At 34.4% G+C, this 27,086-nt stretch overlaps 1 protein-coding gene and 1 long non-coding RNA gene across 11 annotated transcripts in view; one reads left to right on the top strand and one right to left on the bottom strand.

The window, feature by feature from the left end:
* The window catches only part of Sesn (Sestrin), a 319,665-nt gene that overhangs the window by 135,721 nt on the left and 156,858 nt on the right, over positions 1 to 27,086 (bottom strand). The gene's annotated exons all lie outside the window — the stretch shown is intronic.
* LOC143174862 (uncharacterized) lies at positions 1,198 to 5,440 on the top strand. The gene is made up of 3 exons (XR_012999325.1): positions 1,198 to 1,466; positions 1,695 to 1,785; positions 3,448 to 5,440. It is a non-coding gene; the product is annotated as an uncharacterized LOC143174862 (long non-coding RNA).

Here is a 27,086-nt window from a genome sequence, read left to right on the forward strand (position 1 = left end):
TTTTTCTATAATATAAAATATACAATTCATTGGAATAGAGAATAAACAATATTTGTCATGTAGTTATGTGTACGTTTTCTCATTTTGAAATTTTACACAAAATACGTGTCTACAATGGATTCTTAAAATTAAAAGTAATGTAAATAAATAATTCTAACAAATTTTATTCCAATACGAATATTTGTTAATTGGAAAATAAAAATATTTAGGAATAGAATAGTGTAAATTATAAAACAACAGATTAGCAATATGAAACCTATAATACACAGTCAGGTTCAGCAGATACAATATTCACTAATATTATAAATTTTCATTTCATATAATTCAAAGCTCAACAGCTACTTTCCATATACCACAGAAATAATAACACACACGCATTGCAATATACTTCAATAATAAATCCACCTTAACATTCCACTCATGTTTAACCTCTTCAGGATCAAATTTCTTATTCTAGATTTACTTTTACTCTTAGTTTTCATTTGAATCCAATTTATTTTGTTCATATTAATACAAACTGAACAATATGAATACAAACGAAGACACTGTTGAAAATTATACGAAAAAAACAAGTGTCTGTTCGATGGACTTAACATGAAACTAAAACCAAATGTACACACCTATGCCAGTATCCGTAAAGAGGTTAACCAGCCTCACTATTTATCTACCATTTTATACATCAACTTCGATCTCGCTACACCATTAACAAATGATCACCAGAAAGATGAGAAACCGGGCGGAGGTTCATTCGAAAAGGCGATCACGAAGAATCCCGAAAGAATGACGTCAAAGATCTTCGTGATCCCTTCGGGCTAGTCTGAAAATCCATCAAGAATCTGGCGAGCACAAGGGTAATGAAACACGACAGTGTCTGGGGGTTAGATTGAAATTTTCAATGACTCCCCTAGCGGTAGACCCGAGGAATTTCGTCGGACAGGTGCGTGCCCCTTGCGTGAAAACATCTTAGGACGGAAGGGGGCTAAAGGTATGGGGTGAATGGAGGGGGTCCAACGTGTAGAATAGAAACGTCGGGGTGCCAGGTGTTTCGGAAAGTTATTTTCGATTGCAGTTTCGGTGAGAATAGTGTGGGGAGGGGGTTAGGCCAGTCCTCGGAGTGGTGTATTTTTAGGTGGGGCACGGCATGCGGCACACCACCGCAACGTTTCGACATGACCCGAAATAAAGTGTTTATCGAAACGACACCGGCCGGATTGCAGCCGGCGAGCGCGACCGCGCCGCGGCTTTTTGTCCCTTGCCAGCGAAAGTAGATCGGTTTACGGACGAAGACAATGCGTAATTAATAGCCCGTGGTTCCTTCCGTTCCATGCGTGATGTTAATGACAGATCTCTGGACATCGCCGCTTCTAATTCCCGACTCTAACTGTACTCGATGGGCATTGATCCGTGCTCGCGACACCCGTCGTGCTGATGAGAATATGGGATACGATGGAAGTAGATTTAAACAGGTTTTGACCGGTTTTAACCTGTTAACTGTGGAATTTAGTTTGAACAATCTAGTTTTGCGCGCAATAAAATGAAAAAATGAAGTGTATACTCGTCAAACGCAGTTAACTGTTTAAAATTTGTTTTGAAATTTTGCGCTTTCTTTTGTTCAATTAACTTCATATGAATTCGCATATTGTCTGATTAATCAGTTTTTCAACTTTTGTCTTCCCTTTTGTTTTTGTTTCCAGTAAGAGGAATGTGTCCTTTAACTTGTTTACCTTTATTTTGAAACTCATTATGTGACTGGTTATGGTAGGAATAGGTATATGAAAAGTGCTGGTACGTTTAGTGTTAACAATAGAATTACCGAACACTTGTGCTGACATTTTCAAATTTCTTTGTAGAAACTATTAACGTGCTTTTATTAATTTTTAACACTTGAGAGGTGACTCTCAGTCACCACTCGATAACGCATTGATATGTGAAATACTGAAATCGAATATCTTGGTTTCTTAATTCATGTATGATTTCTTATTAAGTTAGTTTCAAACAATGTCGTCTGCATCTAATCGGGAAATGTTAAATATTTCTAGTGAAAAACTTTCGGGTTCAAGGGATTAAGATTTTAATTAACGTATATTGCTGTTTAGGTGTTACCGAATTAGCCTCGTTGAAAATTTATCAAAGAAGCATCACTAAGAAATCAGGAATGGTTCATTCTGACCCATCTAGTAGTTTTGGTGTTAATACATCGTATGCGGGTCATTTTTTGTCAATTATATTCAATGCACTGATTTATTATTTACTATGTTTTGAGGAATTTTCAATACGAATAGAAATATTTTCAGTAAAAGAAATCAAACTTTTACCTTTAATATAAAATATCAATGAAATAAATATATAAAATTATTCTATCTACATACAGTGTGTTAAAATACAGCATAAGTTTCATCAAATGAGTTTCATTTTAGTTATAAAAAAATATAATACTTATTTTTATCACGTTATTTATTTCTTTTATTTATTTCTATGTTAAAAAGGATACAGAATCTTTGATACAATTTATTAAATTTGCATTAAAACTGTATTTCCCTTTCTATAATATCAGAAAACATATTTTACTAGCAATTCATTAAATACTTCATTAAGGATAATAAATAATGATCATCTTCTTCTCATCTACATATTAACCGCATGCTTGTATAACCGTGTTTACAAATCGTGGGATCCTGACCATTAATTTTTTATTGTTTATATTAGTCTAGGAAAAACCACGTTGAAGCTTTAGTCATCACAGAATGAAAAAAAAACTTAAATACAAGTTTAATTTAATGCTATTAGAATATTAGTATGACATTGACTTCTTACAGTTTATACCTTAAAAAATTGTTAGATCATTGACACACTTTATGCATGTATTATCTTTAATTATCTTTAATTCATATTTGGCTATATCTAGCTAGTCTACGAACACCTACAATATAACCGGTAAACCATAGTTGAGATAACAATTTTTATAGCGCGATTAATTAAGTACCGATTACGAAACGGCTGAGTAACAAACTAACAATGAGATTAATTTTATCACCGCTGTGATTAGATAGTTTTATAAATAAGTCTCGCGGTAAATCTCATATACGTAAGAACTAATCGTAATAGTGAAAAAATATGTAACTACAGTCTAACAGAATCACCCGTTTAATGATCGAACAATTTTACTCCGAATTCTAGGAAATTAATTTCATGTCCATGAGAAATTTGGAACTCAGCGAAGCAATAAAAATATAAAAAAGAAAGTCAATACACTTTATACAGAATAATGAGATTAAAAATTAAAAATTCTGTTTGCATATATCTTATTAATATTCCTTTACCTATAATGTACATGTACTCATATTATCAATTCAAATTATTCGCATCTAATACATACATAACAAACGTTTATGACTATCATGCGGATGTTTATACGAATTCTCATTTTCATTAATTATCTCGTTACAGGCACAGTCAAAGGAAGAATTCTCTCATCAATGAAGCAGTTTGTTACATCACTAATGTATTTGGCACGAATTTCCTGAGCTTAAATACACGTCGATACTGAGTATCTTACGACCTGACAAAAAAAATTTTATATAAATCATTTGTTGCTACAAAAGACAGAATTTCTGAAACATCATTTTAAAGACATGAGATTTTAGTAATATGAAATCTAAGTTTCTTAAATCTGGATGTAAAATAAATCATAAAACATCTGTATGATGATTGGAAGTTGAACAATATTTAATAATATTAAATACTGAAGTTTGGAATGAGTTGATAAGGTCATACAGATTACAGTATAATTTCAACATAAGATTTCGCAGAAATGTAGAAATCGGAGTTAAAAGATCTCATGATATCAAATAAACCATAAAATAATATTTATGTTGGTCCGAAGTTTGACAATTTTTGATAAGATTAAATACTGAAGTCTGGGATAAGTTGATGAAATTCTAAATACAGAAAATTGAAGTAAATTCACAGGGATAAGTGTACCAAATTACATTTCAAGTATAAATTTTGTTAGAATTAATACTAGAATTATGGAGCAGTCAAATTTAGTGGTCCGTACTTCTTTCTATAAATGCTCTTTTTTACTGATTTGATGGTTCTACTCTTAATATCACGATATACCTTTCTTTCTCAGGTAGAATATATCGCTGTACCAATTACTAAATCAGTGTGCCCAACAATTTCCAAAAATCGTCCGCACCTTTCCAACAATTTTAAAAGAAGAAATCCGACACATGTCGGTTAAACCCAATCTAATGTTTCTACTGTTAATCTCACGACGTTTACATTCCTTTTTCACTTGTTAGAACGCAAGCATTGTACATATATTGTTTTGACGGTGAGTGGGTTGAAAGAACCATAGAAAAATCCACGCGATAGCCGCAGCAGCGCGTACAATCATGATCGATAAACATTGCCGGGGTAAGTACTTTTCCTTCGATTTGGCGGGAATCTCAGTTCCACGGCCGGGAACGTGACGGAACGGGTCGCCACGGGGCCGTCACGTGATAATGCCTGCCGGGAGCGAAGAATAATCGCACGTGCGGCACGAAGAGGCACACCAGCGGCGAAAACGTGGCTCCTCGAGTGGCCGCGACGACACCGCGCCGCGTTATAAACGTATCCGGGTGCAGCTATTTTGCGACTGGCCTAATTTCGCCGCGGGAGGAGAGAAGCTGTTCTTCGACCGATTTGGGAATGATCGTATCGATGAAAAACAACCACGGCGGAAGTCCTATCAGCGGAATCGCCAGACGTTTCGAGATATCCGACCCTAATCCGACTGTCTCGTCACGTAGATCAATTAATTTAACAAATTCATATTCTTTCTATTAACCCTTTGTACTCGAGATATTTTCAATGTTGTTGTGTGTAAACTTGTATCTATTTTTAGGGAAATGAGTTGAAGTAATTTACAGCAGTAGAATTCAATGTTTTATATTTAGTTTATTTATTATTATTATTATAAGATTTAATTTGTATAATCTTTTAAAGTATCGTACTTTGCAAAGAACCACAAGTAAGGTATAACAAGTTTGTATTTTCATATAGAGCATGACATACGAGTGCGAAGGGTTAATCGCTTTCTTCGACATTTAAATAAAATCTTCTATATCTATGTCTTCCAAAATTTGTTTTTCACTGTGCGATTTTATGTGAGGTTTTGAAGATGGAATAAAGTTTACGGTTTCAGTAATCTGTCGATCAACTCTTTCCAATACAATTATCTTTGTGACAATATGTGTCTAATTTATTTTGCTAATTGAAGGAAATACAGAAAATGTTGTCTCCTTACAGGTGTCTCTACATTGGAGATGAAAAATTGATAGTAGCAAGATAGTACTGTACTTTTATCCATATGTAGTAGTATTCATTTTTAATTAATTGAGCTAGAAATTTTTACCACCAATTTCATTCGTTATTATACGGCAATAGGTTAATAGAAACTGTTGATTTCTCTAATTTCTATGTACTTAGCGTGTTTTATTTGTAAAGAGTTGATCTATAAACACTATTCTACAATCAAGTCGCAATAACATGTAATAATCATTATTTATTATGAACGAGAAATTTTATTTCGGGACATGTTTTAAAAATAGCTGAAATCGAACATGTTTTGGTGACAGTTCCTTAAATGGTGTTGGACAAATTTTGAAACCGATGTTCTTCAAAAGCGATGTTTCAAACGCAAAAAAAATAATATTTTACGTTTCACTTTTTCACGTGTAGTAATTTTCTGTGAAAAATAATATTTTTCAATAAAAAATCTGTATTTTGTTTTTGCCAACTTTTTTTTATATACAATCAGCTTCTTCCCATTTGTAATACCAGTTAGAGGATACTTTATGTATTAAAACAGACTCTTGTAACAGAAATTTGTATGGAACTAGTTCATAGAAACTACGATTGAATAAAAATTTGAAAAATTCCTTTCTTTTATTACAGTCTTCATTTTTACCACGAGAATTTAATACTCATTCGCATTTTTGTTAAAAATCATTTGTTTCAATACACGTATTCCATATCTCAAAAAATGCGATGAATGCATAAAATCTGCATTTCAGTAATCCCCATACGAAATCCACATACACTCCATTACTTATGAGCAGCACAACGAAATATCTCGATGATCCCGGTGAACCGTAATGATTCTATGTAATTCTATGTAACATAGAAATAATAAGAATCTAACGTGTCCATTAATTCTATAAATAAGAGAAAGGAAAAACCTGCTGCCTTCTCCCGGGTTTAATTAATCATCAAATTAAGCGTGTTACCCGTGGAAAAATAATTGTAATCTCGACAGGGCACGCACATAACCGTATTAAACAGGAACAATGACCTCACTAACTAAACAGGAATTTCAGATGGCATCCATATATTTCTGCGGTACCTACGTTTATGAGCCTGCTTTCCGGTACGGTCGCGTAGGTGTGACGCAATTTTGCCACGAGAACGGCTGGCTATTTATTCACGGATTTTCGAGTATCCCGAATGGATTGAAAACAATGACCTGGCGCGGCTTTAATCTGGACAGATCGTAAAATTGTCGATTGTATGCTTTTTCCTTTCAGTGTTTTACGAGTTCGTTGATTTTACGACTCGTCCCGGGGCGGCTTGTATGACCGAATAGCCGGGTAACAGTGACCTCGTAAAATTGTCGAAATATCATTTAGCGGCCACGTGAATTCACCGGTAACGAAACGCGCCGCGCCGTTGTAAAATTTAGCCGCGCGTTCGAGGCACACCGAGCGGCCTCGGGAATTACGCGACGCGACTAGAACACTTTGAGTCACTTAGTGATTTTTGCCACTGGCCTACATTTACCAAGGCTTGTTTATCCGCGTACTTTGAAAATCATTGCATCAACCAATAAATATAGCAGTCTTGCTTTTAAATTCATTCTCGTGTGCTCGACTGTGTATATAAATCCGTTGCGCGGCCGAAACATGGCGCCCCGTAATTGCCAAACCGGAACAAGGGGACTACGCTCCCCTCGCGTGGTACAAATTAACCCATAAATGATGAGGTTCGTCTTGATGTATATATAACCCCTTGCCCTATGATTTATTTCTTAACTGCGATCGATACAACTACTTTATCATTAATAATTTTAATAATAATACTAGAACAACAAAGAATTTTGATGCTTCTTCTATATCTATATCTACTCCAAAGGTTAAAGATTGATAATAGAAGAGTAATATTTAATTTATATTTAAAGAAAATAAATAACACTTGAATGTCTGAAATTCAATTTACAATTTTCATCACGAGTCTGATACGATACTGTAGGTTAAGGGGTTAATTTAACCCTCTATAAACCCGTGTAACTTTGAAGTCACATAGAGTAGACCGAGGCGAATCGGATCACAGGATGAATCATATCGAAATTAGACTTCAGGTTACATTTGTTGTATCCCAAATTATATTTTTCATATCCTGTTTCTTTTTTGTCAAAGAAAGATTTAAAAATTCTTTTTCACTTTTTATTATTAACGACTGAGTAATTATATTCCGTTTATTGTCAAAGAGAAGACGATCCGATTCGCCGCGGTCTGCCCTACTGATATGTTAGCATCTTGTTGATTTATTTCATTTTGCATAGTAGAATGGCGGATCAAATTAAGTAATTAATTAACTTTAACTGTTTTACGTTCAGGTGTAAAAGTTCAACGTCATTGTAATTGCAAAATTACAAGGTATATTCATTTTAATACTACTATTAAAACTACTGAATACATTGTTAATTTGTATCTTCAGTTGCTATTTGCTCATTTTATACTATATATATTTTTTCATAGTCACGAACAAGAAATTTGGCCTATAGAGGATTGTATTTAGTCTTTGCGGACTAATGTCGGAATTTACTTGGGATCACTTGTGCATGTTTTAATAGACTATAAATGATTTTGTTCAAACGTAGTTTGTATATGTTAGTGTTTATTTGTATTAACATAAGCTTCCGGTGATTGCAAGTACATTTTTCTCCGTAAGCGAAATGAGAAAATAACACTTAGGTAACTCTCTATATTACAGTATTTCATTGTGCGCTGCAAACGGTTTTAAAATCGTATTATCCAATTCAAATGATCGCCGTGTTTTTAAAAAATTGCTATGTTAAGTACGAATAGATTAAATACATAAAAACAATATTTCCTTTCTTTCAACGTGAAAATTTAGATAGATATTTCTGATATCACGAACGGCGTTTTCGAAAGCTTTTCTTACACAAATATTTTCGTACGCATAATGCCACAACGCACTGCGCAATTACGAAATTACGATAATTATTTAAATAGACATGAAACACCTTTTCGAATTGTCTTAAAAAAAACACAGTTGCTATATTATATAAAACTGAAATACCAGAGTAAAATTGCTTAATGTACATACAGCTATTTTTTAACGAATTTCTCCCTCAAAATATCCGAACTAACTGCTCAAATAATATTTCCGAGCGAAAACAAACAACGTAGCTAAAATATTCACCGCAAATAAAGCCAGCCAAGTCACCGTTCGTTCAGGAAATTTCAAGGAGTCTCCGAAATAGTTGGAATTTAATTGAAACGCATATACCTCTATGACGAATGCAAATTCTTGTTTGTTTTCCACTCAACCGGATTATATTTGTTAGATTATTCAATGCGCATCACGGCGCATAACAAGCACCACCGTTTCCCGGCGGTTGGATGGTGTCCATTATACCGCATGCTCTAGCCCTCTCGTCTGTGAAATTGCACTACTGAAATGTTGCACGGCATCAGTCCAAAACGTTGACGTTCGAAAAACATCGTGTCAGAATCAGAGGGTGCGAGGGATGAGGGCGAATACACGGGGGTAATAATAGATCCAAGTGATTGATTAGTTTCTCGACCGGTCTGAAAATGTGCTCGTATCATCGTCATCGTCATCGTCACGGCTGAATTATCAATGGCACAGCGGTGTCCATATTAACCCTCCATGTCGCTATGTAACTTTGAAATCGCACATTCGTGTAGGGTAAAGTTGCCTAATATGAAATTTTTCTAAAAACCGATCAATCTCTCGTAACTCTCAACTAAGAATTTTTATTGGAAGTTCGACAAACAATTTTGAAATTAAAATATACACTTAGAAAATTCGGTTGCTTTGCAATAATATAAAAAGAAGATTGTAATGAAATATGAAGATAATTGAATTTCTAATAAGAAACGCAAATTTGATGTTTCTCGAAAGGTATTTTTCCATTTTTTATTACTACTATTAGTTTCCTATAAAATATACTTTATATAAAAAAATAAGCATTTTCTTCATAATCGGTTTCATTATTCAGAATAACTTTTTTTTCGCTTTCATCAGTGAAACGACAAAATAATTGGTTCCTATGACGTAATTACAAACACTAAGAGTTCTATAACAGAGATAAGTTAAGGTCTCGTATTGGGTAACCGTACCCTATCTTCGTTCCTTTTTCACGTCATAAATTCCGTTCCAATTTCAATGTTACAAATTTTTTCTTCGATAACACAAAGTCTAAAAAAAAATAAGTTAAGTATTGTTTGCTATGCAAACATTAATATTTATCAGCTTCGCGTGATAAAGCTGTTTTTCCATGCGCAGAAAAATTGAATTGTTAGGGGTTAACACTAAACGTACCACGGCCGGTTAAATGATTGGTACTTTCAAATAAAAAAGTACATCTATAGTTTTTTGTTCTCGTTAAAAATAAATGAAAATATATAATATTTTTCTTATCATCCAAAAGTTATTTTGTGCATTGTTTCCGTATTAAATCAACAGTTGCTTATATTCGTGTCGGAAAAATACGATCGGTAGGTAAAGTTGCGACACGTTTAGTGCTAAAGTGGAAAGCACTTTGGCTGGCATTGCAACATATTCGCGAAAAGACACCGTAGTTATATGAAAATACAATTAGTCACGACGCGCCCGCATGAATCATCGCGGGTGCATTGTTATTTTACGCTCTTCTAATCGCGGCTATAAAAAATCGAACGGGATAGGAGCCAGGTGGAAAAGGAAAAAAGAGGCAGGAAGGAGGAAGGCAACGAAAAAATGAACGCGCTGCTGGATCGAAACAGCAACGAATGAGTCATCGTCGACTCTCTTCTTCGAATCGAATTATTCCATCGGCGGCGAAGCGAAATGAGACGAGTGAAAGTCCTGTTACCGCGCGCGAGCGCGAACTCGATGCGTATCAGGCTCCCGAGCGATTGTTAATTAACCCCCTTGCTTTATGATTTCTTTCGCAACCATGCTCGCCAGAACCACTTTATCGCTAGTAATTTAGTAGAGAAACAAACAAAGTCTAGGTTTCTTGCAAGTTTGTGTGCACCTTGAAAGTTAAGTTTTAACGACAAAAAATAATGTTTCACTTGTGTGTGAGTGTGCGTGTATGTGTACATTGGAAGAAATTTAGTAATATCCATATTCATTAAGTGTTAATTTTAAAAATCTATTTTTGAGCTTGGTAAGATTCCATACGGTGAGTACCAAAAATGTTAAGTTTCTTTGTATTATCTTTTGTTATTACAAATCATGAATTTTATTTGTCAACAATACTTATTTTTTTTAAATTTCTACTGTAAGAAATAAGCTTTGTTTTTTAAGCGTTTTCATGGTATTACAAGTATCACTAAAAATTATAAGTTTTACTTATTAAAAATATTTGTTTATTTGTAATTTCTGCTCTACCAAAGAACAAGTTGCAGCACTTAGTATCAAGAAAGATGCATATTGGAATCCCTACATGACTCCACTTCATATGCTTAGAGACTGAGGTGTTCGAGTAAAAAGAATCATGAAATTCGCGATTTACTTTTCACGAGAAAAGAAGGAACGAGATGGGATCCCTGTCTTGAGGCGACAAGCCACGGATATCCGATCGTGATAAGGAAGTTCGGCACGATTTCACGGATGATCGAGTCACGTTAGAAATCGGGTCGTTAGCTGTCCAACAAGATGGCAACACGAGCGATTACGATTTCACGAACCGGGCAGCAATAATGACTGGCGGAACGAGCAATCGTCCATGACTGCAATCTTCCCTTTAACCGTTCTTCCTGTGATGTACCGGCACGCGAACCTTGGCTAAAGGGGACTATTAACTTGCCACAATGTTGCTTCGACTTGGATCGGTTGTGTTGCGTTTGATTGGCTGATCGGTGATCAATTGGAGCAGGTAGGACAGGACTCTTTTTGCTCGTGATTGATTTTAAATTGTGGCTTGCTCACGGATGTAATTTTTCAACTTCTTTGCTGCGACAGACAGGCAGTAACACGGTGAAGTAGCAAGTTTCATAGAAAGTTCAGTCTATCAGTTAATAATCTAGGCAGGTTAACCTGTTCATTTTTTGCAGCGTTGACATGCGTTATGTGCCTTTGTGTGCCTTATAGACTGTTTGATAATTTCTCATTTGTTACTTAAAAATACTGTATGATATATTAAAACTTGTAAAATAGAATAGTCGTTCATTCTGTCGGATGTTAATATAATCATCTTAATCAGTTATCAAAGAGTACTTCCATCTCATAAAGCCACACGGAATTAGTTAGAAGTGAACAATAACGTACTAATTGTAAGTGCAACGTAATCGACGTTACCACAAATGTTACGGCACAATTAAATTCAATCGTATTTCCGGCGAACAAATTAACATTTCATTTCGCACACAAGATTTCTCGTTTTTATCTATGCACCATACGTATGTGGCTACTAAATATTACAAAACCTCGGAGGGTAACTATTATACTTATTCTTTAAATTATGATAATTACTGATAAATTCCAGCAAGCTTGTGTATTCTTCATTGTCTTATTCATTTTTCATTTTCAAACGAGAAAACCATTAAACGTGAATAGCTACCAGAAATAATGTGCGACTATTTAAGTGTTAATACACTTTCTATAAAACAAAAAATTTCATTACAACGGAATCACTTCAGCTAAAACTAACAGTTCACTGCGTTCGAAGCTGAGTTAGTCTTTCGACAAGAATTCTTTAAGCTTCTAAAAACTCTTTCCGTGAAAACCTGAATAACGCATCGAAATCTCAAAAAGTAGAAAAGAAGAAAACTACATATAAATCTCTCGCTATTTAAATTCAAGTATCTGAATGAAATGATTTAAAGTCAATTATTAATTTGTATTAGGTCGTCCCATAAGTTCGTGCTTATGCTTCTCGCGTTGTTTTGTAATCACAGAGCAATAAGAAGAATTGTATGACTAAACCTTTATGCGTCAGTAGAAGATATTCAAAAATGACAGGTCGTGAAGTTACAAAAATTTTATATTTAATCAAACTGTAAAATAAACGATACGAACTTATGGGACGACCTAATACTTTATCAATTATAACATATAGAAAAGAAGAGAGAAATTCAAGGTATATACTATGTCTCTGTTTGCTCTAAAATATAATAGTTGGCAACAGAAGAATAATACTTAATTTAAATTCAAACGAATTGATTTATATTTATATTTGTTACTTGTGTTTGAAATCTTCATCACTAGTGTGACGAGATGTTGTAAGACAAAAGGTTAACTCTATACAGACGCATGCAACTTTCCAACTTTACTTTTCAGAAACACGAAGTTTATACATTGTATTAATTTCTTATATGAAAATATGTAATGGAACACAAAAACAAGTAAACATAATTAAAGAGTTCTCGTAGAAAAGACTGAGAGTGTCAAAACTGAACATTTTCTAACTTGAAAAATTTTCGATTTCAGATATTGAAGGTCGAAGTTCCTGTTACGGCGACGTTCGTTCGCAAAGGGTTAACTACATATGTAGCTACGTGCGCAACACGTACGACAATGTTTACACCAGACCCACGCAATCTCTTGCCGATAAGATAGGTCTTCACAGGGAAAAAGAACGGTTGTCGGAAATATCGAAGTTTTTCGCGGAAAGAGCTACGTGTACTCTGCACCGTGGGACACTTGTTGCATCGACCAAGACGCCGGAGGTTCCTCAGATTGCATAATGTACGTGCACGTACGCTACCAGTCGCGTGTCGATTGCATCCATAGCCCCGCCTTAAAATTTAGTAAGCTGTGCTTGTCGACGGTATAGATGCTATCGGGAAGGTACGACGTCCGGCCACATGCGAAAGAATATTTAGCAGTTTTAATTGTATGTATGAGTAACGTAATCGTATGTGCGGCGGATGCAACGTGCATAACGTAAATGCATCTCGGACTTCAATATTACCGCTCCGTTTAATAATTAGTTATTAAATGCATTATGTTTAATTCATAATAATATTTATCACTCTTATATTGTATCATTGTAGAGATATTATAAATATAATCTAACATTTAATCTTCTACAGGTACAAACGGTATTTTTGTTAATTTTGGTTCTTCTAGATTCAATTAATTGATTTCTTTAATTTACGGGGAAAAGATTAAAATTTTTTTACTGAGTAATAAATATTTGTCGCGTATATTTTATTTATTTACTCGATCAGTGATGTTAATTTTAAATTGCACTGACAGGGGCATCATGGGGAATGTTACAAAATTTTGATTTCGCTCTAATTTATTGAATAACGAAAATAATTCTGGTAGGTGATCAATGTATGTTTGAAGTCTATATTATAGACAAATAAAACGATTAATTAATAATAAGATTGCTTCGTAAAGCATTTCAAAATACATTTTAAAACAATCAATATAGTCTGATAACTCATCAAATCCAATTCCTCTGACATCATTTATATCCTAAGTCCTGAATTGTTCTTACCACACTGATCGCATACATCGTTAAAATAATTTACTCCAATTTCGACAGTTTCACCCTTATCCACCTACCCCTAACTTAGTTACTACATCAGAGCGCAAGTTATACAAGTAAAATAGTAGTTCCTAAGCAAATAGTTAGGGTCAGTCCCTGTATAACAACGCGAAGTAGGACCTTGATTAACCGGGTCGCGATTATCCGAAGTCTTGATCATCCGGGGTCTCTCAGCCATTATCTAACACTTGTTAGAGAGTGTCTCTGTACACGTACAATTCTATTAGACCTCTGTACAAGTTTCGCCCACCCCTCGTTCCTACAGGCTATCGGTGAGTTACCCAATGCAAATACAACTGCCAACGCTGATTTCTACTGTCAACAACTTGAAAGAGTGCACCAAGAACTGCAAATTGAAAGACCATTCCTTGTGTACTTTCGTGGCAAAGCGAGATCGTATATGACGACAGTAACAAACAAACACCAGCTGCGAGGGGAACTCATTCTTTATGCACCGTATTTATTACACCTACTTCCAAATTTGGAAATATATATAGTCATTAATTTATCGTGCCGCATCGATACAGTATACAACTTCTGTAACGAGGTTACGTATGAAAATGTAATACAATGGTAACAGTTTATTACCAATAAATTATCATTCAGTTCAAAGAAATGTATGACTCTACATTTTTCGAAGCTTGCACCTGGTCAGTAATAAGAAACCATCAGCACCGCTACCTCAGAAAACAGATATGATGCACTTTAATGCGAGTATTACTGTTAAGTATTAAACAGCAAGCGCAACGCTTCAGGATACCAATTCATTTTTCCATTAAAATTTTTCTCTCTAATTTCCATGATAACGACTTAACGTAGTCGCATGGAATGACTAGTACAAACATTAATTACGCGTTTTATCGTCCCGAGAATCGGTAATTTTCGTTCGCTAATTTTTTTCTCCCATTTCCCGGCGGACAGATGCATGACTGCCGGGAAAAATTACATGCAATTTGTATCTTTTTAACGACAGTTCCGCGACGAAACTCGTGTGTTTGTCGAACGTCATTGATGCCAGATTAAAGGGACCGATAGCGTGTCCGCGAAGCATAAACGACGTGTCGGCTTAAAACCGGCCGATCGATACAATGAAGAATTGTTCGCTTTATACGACCAGTGGATTAAGAGCGTCCGGAATCGAGCATGTAAATTCATTGAGCCCCGTCATTCGGATAACAGTTCTTATTGTCATTTCTCTTATTTTTTCGGAGCCGTGACACGAATCGGAAACTGCATGAAGCAACCGACTGGATAATTATAAAAATCAACCGTTACCAGGGTCAGTGCGTAATTCTTTTCTCGCAGAGAGATCGGATTCAAAATTTCACATGCACTATTATGCGCGACTGTTTGGATAGTTGACGTGATCCTATTCAGATGCTTATGTCATCATTGAAATCAAATATTATTATATAATTGTAATTAATATATGTTTGACCAGTACTTTTGGCAACGAATAATACATACTTTTAAATGACTACGCAAGTTTCACGTGTTCTTTTCCATAAAAATATTCCTGTTTCGTAAACATTTTATTTTAATTTATTTAGATTCGAACAGATTTTCGAAAACAAAAATTACTTCATTATATATAAATTGAAATTATTTTCTAGGTTTAACCATTTTTCTTGAATAGAATGGTCGACTTTTTTTATGATAGCACAACGAAAATATTTGCACAATTATAAAATTAATATATACCATTAAATTAATTTTATAGTCATTATAGGGAAAGTCGAAAATCCTATTTAGAGAAAATGATTAAAGTTAGAAAAGAATTTTAACCCTTAGCACTCCAGATGATTTTGTAATCTACCAACAACTCCAAGCCGTTTTTATAGTATCCCTAGCACAAATGAAAAATGTTATATTGTAACATCTCTTGGATTTCTTTGTTTTCCTTCTTAATACAAAATTTGGATGTATAGAAGATCCAGTAGTCTTAGGGTAGTTCTTCTAAATTTATTTATTAAAATATTTAATAGTATAAATGATGTAATAGTGGAGCTTACAGAGTGCAACGGGTTAAGTGAAAATTTTAATCTGCTAGCAAACGCGAATCATCTAATAATGCGAGTGCATTCAAATACTTATGCACGATAGTGTACCGAAGCATTCGTGTCGAAGGTTGATCGTGGACGAAAGAGTGAAGATGTTTGTCTTGCCACTTAGTAACAAAACGCTCAAACACGCTCCTTTCTTGTTTGCGCTGCGCTGAAGTTTACACAGCGATCGCAGGACACGAGTAATCTCTTGCAATTACACGTCCGTCAGTCAACATTCAGCGCAGCGGCTGAATTATGTTGTCTGCAGAGATAAGCTGTCCGCGAAAATTTTAGTACCTGCAATATAGGACATGCAGGTACGAATTTACGCGAGCGAACGGCGAGAATAGAGTTCACAGATATATTCTATCGTCGAAATTTACCGCGGATTCCAAAAGAGTTGGACGCTTTCCAATAAACAACAGTCGAATGGCTTTTGTTTCCTAGCGTTCTGATCATTGGAATGTAACAAATTTGCTTCTATAATTGTAATGGAAGGAAATCGAGCGAATAACTTTTTGTTGAATCTATATGGTAGAGAAATGATTAAAGTGATTAATAAATTAATTATTAAGCGTGAGAGATGGTAGAATAAGCTCCTATCTTTCTGTTTGCGTAGGAGCTAACGTCAAACGCTATCTTTGGCTTGTTTATTTCAGGTTGCGACACAATTTCGGGAAACGTTAGATCTGTGTGCCGATACATTATAATTGCACTACTTGTGATCTTTAGGGGAATAAAAAGTTGGCTGGCATTAGTCTGATTTAGCGAGGGAACTTTAGAGTGAAATGAATCTTTTTCATTTCACTAGAGTAATTCATTGAATATTAGGGATTGAAAACCTTCATTTTCTAGAGAATATTAAAGTATCGTTAATAGTAATTAGAACAATTTTTAACATTTAAGTTAAAAATGCAGTACATAGAATAGAAGAAGGTACACTTTTGATTTGATAATTGCTAATGGTCATAAATAATATTTCTTTTATCTAAAATATATAATACTTGTTGTTTATTAGGAAACAAGTTTTGTGTATTTCAAAAGTTTTAAAGGATTAAAAGACAAGTCAAAAGGATTAAAAGACAAGCCAAAAGGATCTTCGTAGCATCATCTAAGGTTTCAAAGGAACAGTCAAAATGCTTTGAATGGTTTCTAAGGAGCTTAATAAGGCCCCTTGAAAATCTCTCAAATGACCATCTGAGGACCCTTTTAAGGCTCTCGAAGGGCCAGGTAAAAGAGTTAAGATAAGAAGAAGCCAAAAATGGCCCCAAAACCCTCAGGCTGCTCTCACGAACCTCTAAGGCTCAGCGACGACTAATTTTCAGCATCGCACCCCAATTAAAATGATTACACTATACAAAACCGGTAAACTTTTTGGTTAATTTTTGTACATGCTGCATCAATAAATTGCCGATATTTATGCAAATTTACATTTTTGTAATCAGTTACACAAAAACTGTAGTTAAATAAGGATATGTTTTATAAATTAATAATTTCAGTGACTCAAGAATATGTTTATTTCTTCGAACTTCTATTTTTCGAATAATTATATTTCTGCAGGAATAACCACTGTAATTATTTATACTATAGGTAATAAGTATGTTAAAAATTGTTATTATGTATTTTTCACAATAATTGAAATGCAGACAAGTTAATCACGAATACTAGTTTTCACGAGTTTTAACAATATATTACGATAGCTTCGAAGCAGTAATGTTCTATTATGCAATTACTTTTGAACATTATAAATTATTATGCATTCGATGTCTAATATATTATAGCAAGTGTAGAGCATAACTTTCACTTTCTGCAGCTTTACGTGTAAATCAATCAACTGGCGGAAGTAACAAAATCATTCACATTTAATTCCTACGCTTATATGAACAAGCAAAACATTCTTTAACTATACTGAATAAAAAAATTGTTTCATGAAAGTATTACCTAATTTATAGTACTTACATAAAATAATCTATTCAATAATTTAATAACATATGCATATCTTTAATAATTATATATGAATAAAAGAATGAATACATTATCTACTTAGAAAAACATAAAGTATCGTGTTTTCCTATAGTAGTCGCATTAGAAAATTTTGTTGCGCCAATTATCAAATAAAATTATCAGTTCTATACCTCCTTAATTAAAGAAATCTGAAGTAGATGTCGGTTGTATTTTCAAAGGAAACAACTTATATTATTTTATTTCATTCACTGAAATCCAAATAGAATTAACTTTATCTCGTAATTATTTTCGCAACTGCCCTCGTCAAGTATATAATATATTACCCTTAATAATTCACGACAAAAACCAGGAATTCAGGTTTCATTATAACCGTGCGCACTGCACAGCCGCAAAAATTCACCACCGAGAAGAGAAGAACAGAATTTCATTCCCAAACAAACTCAATAATATTTAAATATAGTAACACTAAGTTTACAAGCATTCATCGCACACTTTATCCTATTGTACCCAGACAAATAGATATTCGTTCATACAGGTTTGGAAATTGGAGTTTCAAAAACAGCCTATTAACGTACATATTCGTACAATTGTACCAATTAAAGTGGGCACGAACGTTTCGAAAATAATATTTATAAAACCAAATATAAATGAAATTGACGGTCTTCGTAAATCTAGTGTCAAATTACGTTCGAAATCTGTATTGTCGAGGGCCAACGCGAGTTCACAAGTCGAGCGGGACTCGTTTCATATTACCAGATTGAACTCAAACAGCGAAAATAACAAGATAATCTCGAAGCAAAGAGATTCTCGGCATTCTTACGTCGTTTACCAGGATTCTATCGGTTCTGGGCGCGGCATGCGTGTTTTCCACGTGGCGAATGCATACGTCTGCGACACGGCATTTGCGTCTCGCGAAACGAAACTTCGCACCCGATGGGAGCTGGTCTACGATCGAGAACGCGACTAGCGATGTTATTACATAAAAGATAACGGGACGGCAACCCACTTTAACCGAGAGATTATCTTTTTACGTAACGGCCGGGAGTCGAGGTTATTTAAAGCACTTTGTACTATTCCCACTAGTTACGATGACGTTTTCTTCTTTCGAGCACCGCAATGATTTCGGGGGACAAGATGCGTCTAATGCTAGATCTTCAATGATGTCCGCGAGCATCTATCGTTGCAATACCTGTTTAGCGAACTAATTATATACAATTTGCGTGGTTATCCGCGTAATAGTGTCTGTATTCTGAATGAAATATACTAGGTCTGCACCAGACAAGCGTAAAAAAGTTTTGAACAGGTTGCTTATCAGTTAATAAACCACTATGCTTCAATGCATCCATAAATTGTCTGTCTCCACGTTTCTGACGGTCTCAAATCAAAATACTATTCTTTATTTTCCATTCTTGCTTTTACTAGCGATACCAAACGGGTCGTTTATTTCGAAACTGGCTTAAGTCCAGTTTATTTTTATAAACTATAAACTATTTAAATAGTTCCTCTTGAAAGTATTTAAAAATAAAAACGTAATGTAAAATTGTAACTATTATAACCACTAATTGGATGTTTTCGAAAAATGGAGTTGAGCCACTTTTAAAATAAACGGTTTCAATATTGTAGTTGTAAACGGCAGGTCTTCTTTAGTCATCATTAACTTGGAATAAACTTCTGTAAAGTAGACGCTCGTTGGAAGTATCTTGAAACATGCAGCAACAAGAGGCAACAAAAAGTTCCTTAATGTTGCCTCAGTGAAAACATAGCTTTATCCCGAGTCCACACTGCTGTTCCCGAACTATATTCATCAGCGGCGATACCTTCAAGAATAGCGAGCAGCGTGTAGCGAACCGATTAGCGAACAGAGAAGTGTTCACACGGTTGGGCGGTATATCAACGGATCTGTTCGTGAAATCAATGTGTACGAGAAACGCGTTTGCAACAATTTCTAACACACTTTTGGTGAATTTGACAGTAATAATAAACTAATTAGTTTCCGACATCTAATGCAAATCAGTTTTCTTGATGAAATGTTCATGAGTAATTTTAGTATGCCCTGTTAACTGAGGAATTGAATTTCAGAAATCTCTGATAATGCTTACAATGAAATCAAATACTTGTCTAACGCAGGCCAAATGTACCTATAATATATTCGAACGAGAGGCTACAGGAAAACGAAGAAAAATTGTATATTTATCTGAAAAAATAAATAATTTATGGTTGAAAAAATTAGTATCACTTTTATTTCAGGATGACGCGTATACTCATCGAATGCAGTTAATTGGTTAATCGTGTTAATATATTATATTACTTCTTTCTTGTATAATCCACTGAACAGGATGTTCGACAGTAATAATTAATTAAAGCATAAATGTGTGTTGTATTTATTGTGGTCTACAGTCGGTTTTATTTTTCTTTGATAGTTACCTTTACATAGTATGTAAGTTCTTGATAAGAGACAAAGATCTGTGTTATTTCACATTTATGTCTGCAATAAAAGCAATAAAAGTGTTTCCATTAGAAGGATATTTGAAGAACAGTTCGTGGACCTAGTAAATTCAGCCAAACAAGTGTTACGTTGGTTCCCGGTTCGCGTTCGATTTTCCGCATGGAACGACTGGTCTCGTCGAACACATACTATGAAAACAAGCTCGGGCCAGATAATAGAGTTAACCGTGCGATTTATTCGGCGCGGATGCGATAAGTTCGACGGTAAATACATCGCGAATCTGAAGGCAACCAGACATTGATTTTGACGGCAGAAAAAATGTGCTCGGTACGAAACTATAATATTAGACGTGAACAAATAAATAGATAAAAGAATCGCCGACTCGTTGATCCAGTTACTAGTTTCTTGATAGACCCACGCTCGAATCGAATCTCACGCATAACGTAATGCCCTTCATAGCTGAATGTATTCTGTGTTATCAGTCGTTCATTGGTTAAATCGGTTAAATCTATATTTTCATTTTTTTAAGATTGTACCAATAATTTCTTACACTAGAAAGACGTGTCACGCATGTCGAGACTTTCACGTTCTAAAATTGACGTTTTATATAAATCGATAGTCTTGTTGCATTGCACATACTAGATTGTTTTGAAATGTATCAATCTATACAAAATTCTTAATAAACAAAATTAGTGTACATACCCGCGTAAAATAGGTAAAATCAAAATTCTTCGCACAAGTCTTTGCCAAATCTCTGAATTCGTTTTTAGCGCAAGAGGTTGAAGTACTTCATTGGCTCTTTACTTTCTGTGTTAATAATAAAGTTTCTTGTGAGAGATTAATAGATTTTCTTGGAGAGTGTTCTTTGCGTTAAGAATTCAAATTAAAATTATTGTTTGTCACGTATTGAACAAATAATGATTAAATGAAATAAATGAAATCGTAAAATTCGACGTTTCTTTCTAACTGAAAGACTATCGACGTAAAATTGAATTATTTCAAGAAACATTAACTAAAACATTATATAAATAGTATTGAACAATTTTTAACTCAAATTAAATTGAAGAATTAAAAGAAAGACTATTAAACGCAATGCTACATTAACCGAGACTAGAAATTTTGTAATAGGCATGGAAATTTAATTCGAATATCTTTTATAGTTTAAAAGTCATAACGAGATATCATTACATTTTCCATAGAGAATCACTCGCTAAACATTGCTTTTTTTATTAATATAGATAATAATTTAACGTTCCATCTAAATACAATTAATTTCTTCTGGTTATCATTCCTGACTTCAGTTTCACGTAATTCCTCGTCACTTATCAATTTGGCTTGATACTGCTGTATGTAACTTTATCACGAATCTGTATTAACGTAAAATAACTGTTAATGCTACTTAAGATGCGTCGATCATTTGCATTCGTTTTGAACATGCAGTCATAAATCATTATCATCGAAACATGTCGTGGTATCATAGATCACTAGTGTTTCAATAACCAAGCCATGAAAAATATAAGATATTCACATACACATACTTTAACCGTTTGAGTGTCATGGGTCTTTCCAAAAATCCGGTTAAAAAATGACAAACAGCGCGATCGCGCTCCTTTTGTTTCAGCTCAGAAACTGAATGACGCTTTTCTATTTTCAGATAAAAAAATCTAAATAGTGCGATCGTTCTATTTTTCCATTTCTAAGCAGGCAATAACAAAAATAAATAATTAGATGGAAGATGAATAAATAAAACTTCATTTGATTCTACGAACCGATAAGCTGGCACTTTTAGGCAGTGTACCGGAGAAGCGCGATCACGCTGCTTGGCACTCAAACGGTTAATAGGTTATCTTTTCACATATCTTTCATAATACTAATTTTCATGTATCGATTGTTTTGATATTCATATAAAATTTAAAAGTTGAAGAGTAGTGAGATACAACTTCAATAGTTATCTACCATCGAAAGAAGAAAACTATTGTTGAAACAGTCAATAAGGCATGTGATGTTTACGGAAAAGCAGTTTTACCAGGAAGAAGTGTTCGTAAGTGATTTGCTAAGGTCAGATGTAGAAATTACAAGCTTAAAGATCAAGGGTACGTTCTATTAATGATAACAAGCTCGACATATTCATTGTAAACACACAGTAAACATTTTAAAAAATTAATAAGAATGTTAAGAATATCAAAAATCACTTTAGAAATCGACGCGAAGTCTCCCAGCAACACAACACATTGCTCTGAATAAATCAGTTTCCACGGAACATTGTTTTCGCAACAGCAATTATGCGCGCAAGAAATCTTACAAAAACGAGTGCTGGCGAACGAAAACAAGGAAACCCGTGGAACGAAAAGGATCGCGATCGTCGATGGAAAAGTCTCCTGCTTGAAATCATTGTAACCAATCTTCAAATAGTATTATAGTTTAACGTTTAGCTTCGAATTTTCGAAAGCATTAATACTATTCTACGAAGAAACAACTTAATAAAATCTACGAAACGACTTAATATAATCTATAAAACAATTTAATATAATTTCATGAAAACACATAACGTTAAATTAATTTTGCAATCATTGTAGGAAAAGTCGTAAAGCGAATGACCGAAAAATGATTAAACTTAGAAAATAATTCTAAGCTAAAATTTAAATAAGTATCCTTCTGTACCTTTGGTAAATATAGCATTATAAGTCTTTTCCATAGAATTCTAAATAGAATATCGAACTCCTAAATACTAGAAAATAAGAAAACTACTGATCTTGTATCGTTCCAATAATCAATTTCTCAGATTGCAACATTCGGTCCCAAAAAGGTAACTTTCAATGTACCTAATATGGCGACAATCTTCTTCAAAAGGTTCATCCATTTTCTGCAAATCCATTCACGATCAATAATATTCACGAATTCTAAATGTACGGAGGAGAACAATTTTCACTTTCCGAGTAATATATATCAATTAAATAACCGGCTGGAATCCAAGGCTTGCGTAACGCCGTATCAAAAGGATTAGGCCAATTAATTCTGTTTGCAATGTAGTAACCTGCATCAAGATGCAAGCCCTCGTTCCGCGTTCGTATCTCTCGCGGGAGACGCGCTTCGTCTCCGGTGAAACAAACGCGGCTAGCAGTGTTTTACGCTGTCAAACAAAAGGACGACGGAATGGGTAGGATTAATTTTCATTGTAACGTTCCTCTTCCTTGAAATTGGATGATTTACAAGCCGTTCTACGAATTAAAAGGATTTCCAGTGCGAAGAAAAATCGTCTTTCTTCTGAAATAATGCGGAGAACACTCGAACTTCGCTCACGGTAGAATACGATATGGGCAAATGACAAAAGAAAAAACGTAATAAAAGTTTCGGTTATCTCGTTTTATTCGAGAACTATAGATACGAAGCTGTACAAAACAGTTTGTACGAATGCAGGGAAAGGAGCTGGCCCCGTCTCACAGACTCGCATTATCTGCCCGGGTACAATAAGCTCCGTATTTAAAACCTACGAAACGTGGATTTTATTCAATAAGAATATTTATATTGAGACCGTGTAAATAGATCACTGATATCAGCGTGATAAAGTACCGCGCCGATACGCGTGCGCTATCGCGGCAAGCTTTCGAGCACCTTTCGGTCTTTTGAAAAACATCCTGTCTGGAGAATATTTGTAATGCAATTGAAATTCTCTTTCCGCGTGACACAGCGCGACGATAAACTTTTGTTTTCGTGAATTAATCTGCGATGATAGGATTTAATGGAAAGATATTATTCTTATTGGCGGAGATGCGAGGAGTTTTGGAAAACTTTTAATTAAGCTTCGGTCGTTTTAACGAAGGTTTATGTAGAAATGTAGAACTTTTAGTCGATTACCAGTCTTTTGTGAAAGTAGTAAATTGAGATATTTGGCATGTTTACAGTGGTACTTAAAATAATCTTCACACATATAATTTTTCATAGTCTATTATAGACGAATACGATTCACAGATTAGTAAGATCTGAATTGCAGATCTTCATGTAAATTCAAACTTTCAAGAATATAGTTAGGAAAATGGAATTATCATAAAAACTGGTTATTTCCAATAAATATTATAAGCAGCAGTACCATTTGAATATTGTATATACTTTTTCGAGTTGTGCGCATTATGTGCACTTTTGCACTTTCATATTTCCTGTAAATGTTTCTATATTAACATCATTAACAGAAACATGAAAGATTTTAGCATTAATTTGCAAACAGATCTCTATATTAACGTTCTCCAAAAGAAAAATTACGAAGTCGGCTATAATTTAAAATATTGTTGTCGAAATTCATTTTCTAAGCCATCTCTCACATACATTGTGACGCAGTTCTGAACTTCTTGGCGAAAACAACTTACACGTAAACATTTGAGAGGAATATCGTTCACAGTGATAATGATGAATTATTGATATTAATAAAAACCCTTGAATCAATCCCTGCAAGGTCAGTTCTTTCATTTCCAAAAGCCTGTACTGCATGGCAAATAGCAACAGAACTATAAAATATTTCGTAATGAATTATTATTGCTTTGAGAAAAGGATTCTATTTTTTGAAACGAACGGTGTCAGAAATCAAAGAAAGGTGCCTGTTCATGTAAATAAACTGATAACGAAGGTTCTTGTATTCGAGAAATTTCGACGGGCCATTAACACATACACACACAACTTGGGACATCAATTTCTGTACACCGAGAACATTCTATTTTATCGAACGATTGCATGATTCTCGATCTTGCCAAACAAGTCATGTACACATATGTACGTGTATAAAGGTATTGAATATATGTACCAGATGTTTTCAAATTTCCGCAGATGTTTATTGTTTTCTACAAACTAGTGAATCATCGTGGACGATATTAAAATCTTCAATCAGCATGTAACGTGTGAAACATACAAATATCAGGTTTTCCGATAATTCAGTTTGTTTTTCAGTTCTAAATATATGTCTTTAAATAAAAAATGACAATCAGTGAGGTATAGTAAACATTGAAAAGAATAAAGTTTTCAATTACAAGCTATAATACCTGAGAAATATAAAATACTTAATGAAAATAATATTTAATTCTTAAACGACCGCGCATAATTTCTAGTAATTTTCCTCTACGGCTCAGTAACTTTCTCGTTTGAAAATGAATAATAAATAAAGAACATTTATTATTAAAATCTCAGAAATATTTCCAAATATTTAGTAATTATCTATAAGACAAAAGTGTTTCTTTTTATTTCGAACAACTGCAACAGCCATATTTCTGCACGACACTCCCACGAAACAGCTATAACTACAGATTACATCATTATTTGCACATTAAAAAAATGCTGTACATTCACGAAAGATACATTAATAAACCCACACAATTTGAAATTAATAACTTTAATAGTTTTCTTTCAAAAAAATTCCAGAGATAACCTGTTGGCCTATAATATCGTGTCACACTCATGATGTAAATTTCAAACTGAATCTAACACACACGAATATTACTCAACCTCTTTATATTGAAACGAAACACTATTATCTTACCATGAATACTTAACCTTTACAATAAATGTTACTTTGCCATAAACATAAAACTCTTTCCAGCAAATTATTAACCATAAAATATCCTCGATGAGAAACCACGTTGAATTATTGCAGAACTTAACTCTTCCAATTCAAACAATCATCTTAGACTCCTATCGGTGTGCCACTTGAACACACAAACCGTGATGTCGAATGAGCGAATACATCGACATGTAGTGAAACCTCGATTATCCGATTTAATTAAGTGACTAACAGCTCAGATAAATGGAGAGTCTAGAGAAGAATTGTTTCAAAACATGTTCACAACATTCAATTGTATGTATCTCAAGGTATAATTCAAGGATCTAAATTATCGAATTTATGAATGAATTTAAGAATGATCAATGCCCTGAACGATCTAGATCCCGAGAAATATTAACTCGGTAAATCTTTCGCACTCCAGAGGCGCTACTTACTTTGATGCGTCAAAATAGTCAATTTTAACAAATAAAACAGCTTCGTTCCTTAACCAGTTAACTGTGTTTGACGGGTATATACGTCATCGTAAAGCGTAACATGATACCAATTCTTTCAGCGACGAATTCTTTATTTTTTCACATAAACATGTAATTCTTCTTTGTCTCGCTTTGATCTTTCATTAAAATATACTCTATGTGCATTCGTCCTGCGTTCGATGAGTACACGCTCCATTTTTCGATTTTATTGCGCGCAGAACGAGAGGTTTTTCCAACTAAATTCCACAGTTAACTGGTTAAATTACATACTTCTCTTTCAATCAATTCCAACAAATATTTCATCGAGAAGCTATATGTTTAGCGAACAACTTTTCAAGCGCAGAGATAACACGTTGACTGCCACACTAGTCACTGATGACAGGAGCACCGAAATGACTCGAAAACATCTACAAGAAGAAAACTGATGTATCAACATATCTAGTTACGTAGGTAGCTAAATAATAGTGTAACTTAGGATCCACGATACTAAATCATTGCTATAATAATTCTAATACCATTTGCATTTGTTATGATACGCTAAGTAATGTTACACGTGTTACAGGTGCTCTAAATTCCCGTGGCGGTGAACGTGTTAATCGAGGTCCTACCGTACTTCGAAATCGAAGTTTCCACCATGTTTTTCAGAGGCAGCGTCTCTATTAATAAAAATCATTCGTTCCCGTCTCCTTGAAGTCTACGTGTGTGCATCTCCTACGTGTGTTTAGCATGCGAACGATAAGTCGATCGTTAGTTTGCACGTGTTCCCGGTGACCACCACGAGCGTATGTATGTACCCACCGGCGCGTTTACGTGT

The sequence above is a fragment of the Nomia melanderi genome, chromosome 9, assembly GCF_051020985.1.
Source record: "Nomia melanderi isolate GNS246 chromosome 9, iyNomMela1, whole genome shotgun sequence".
NCBI classification, from domain to species: Eukaryota; Metazoa; Arthropoda; class Insecta; order Hymenoptera; family Halictidae; genus Nomia; species Nomia melanderi.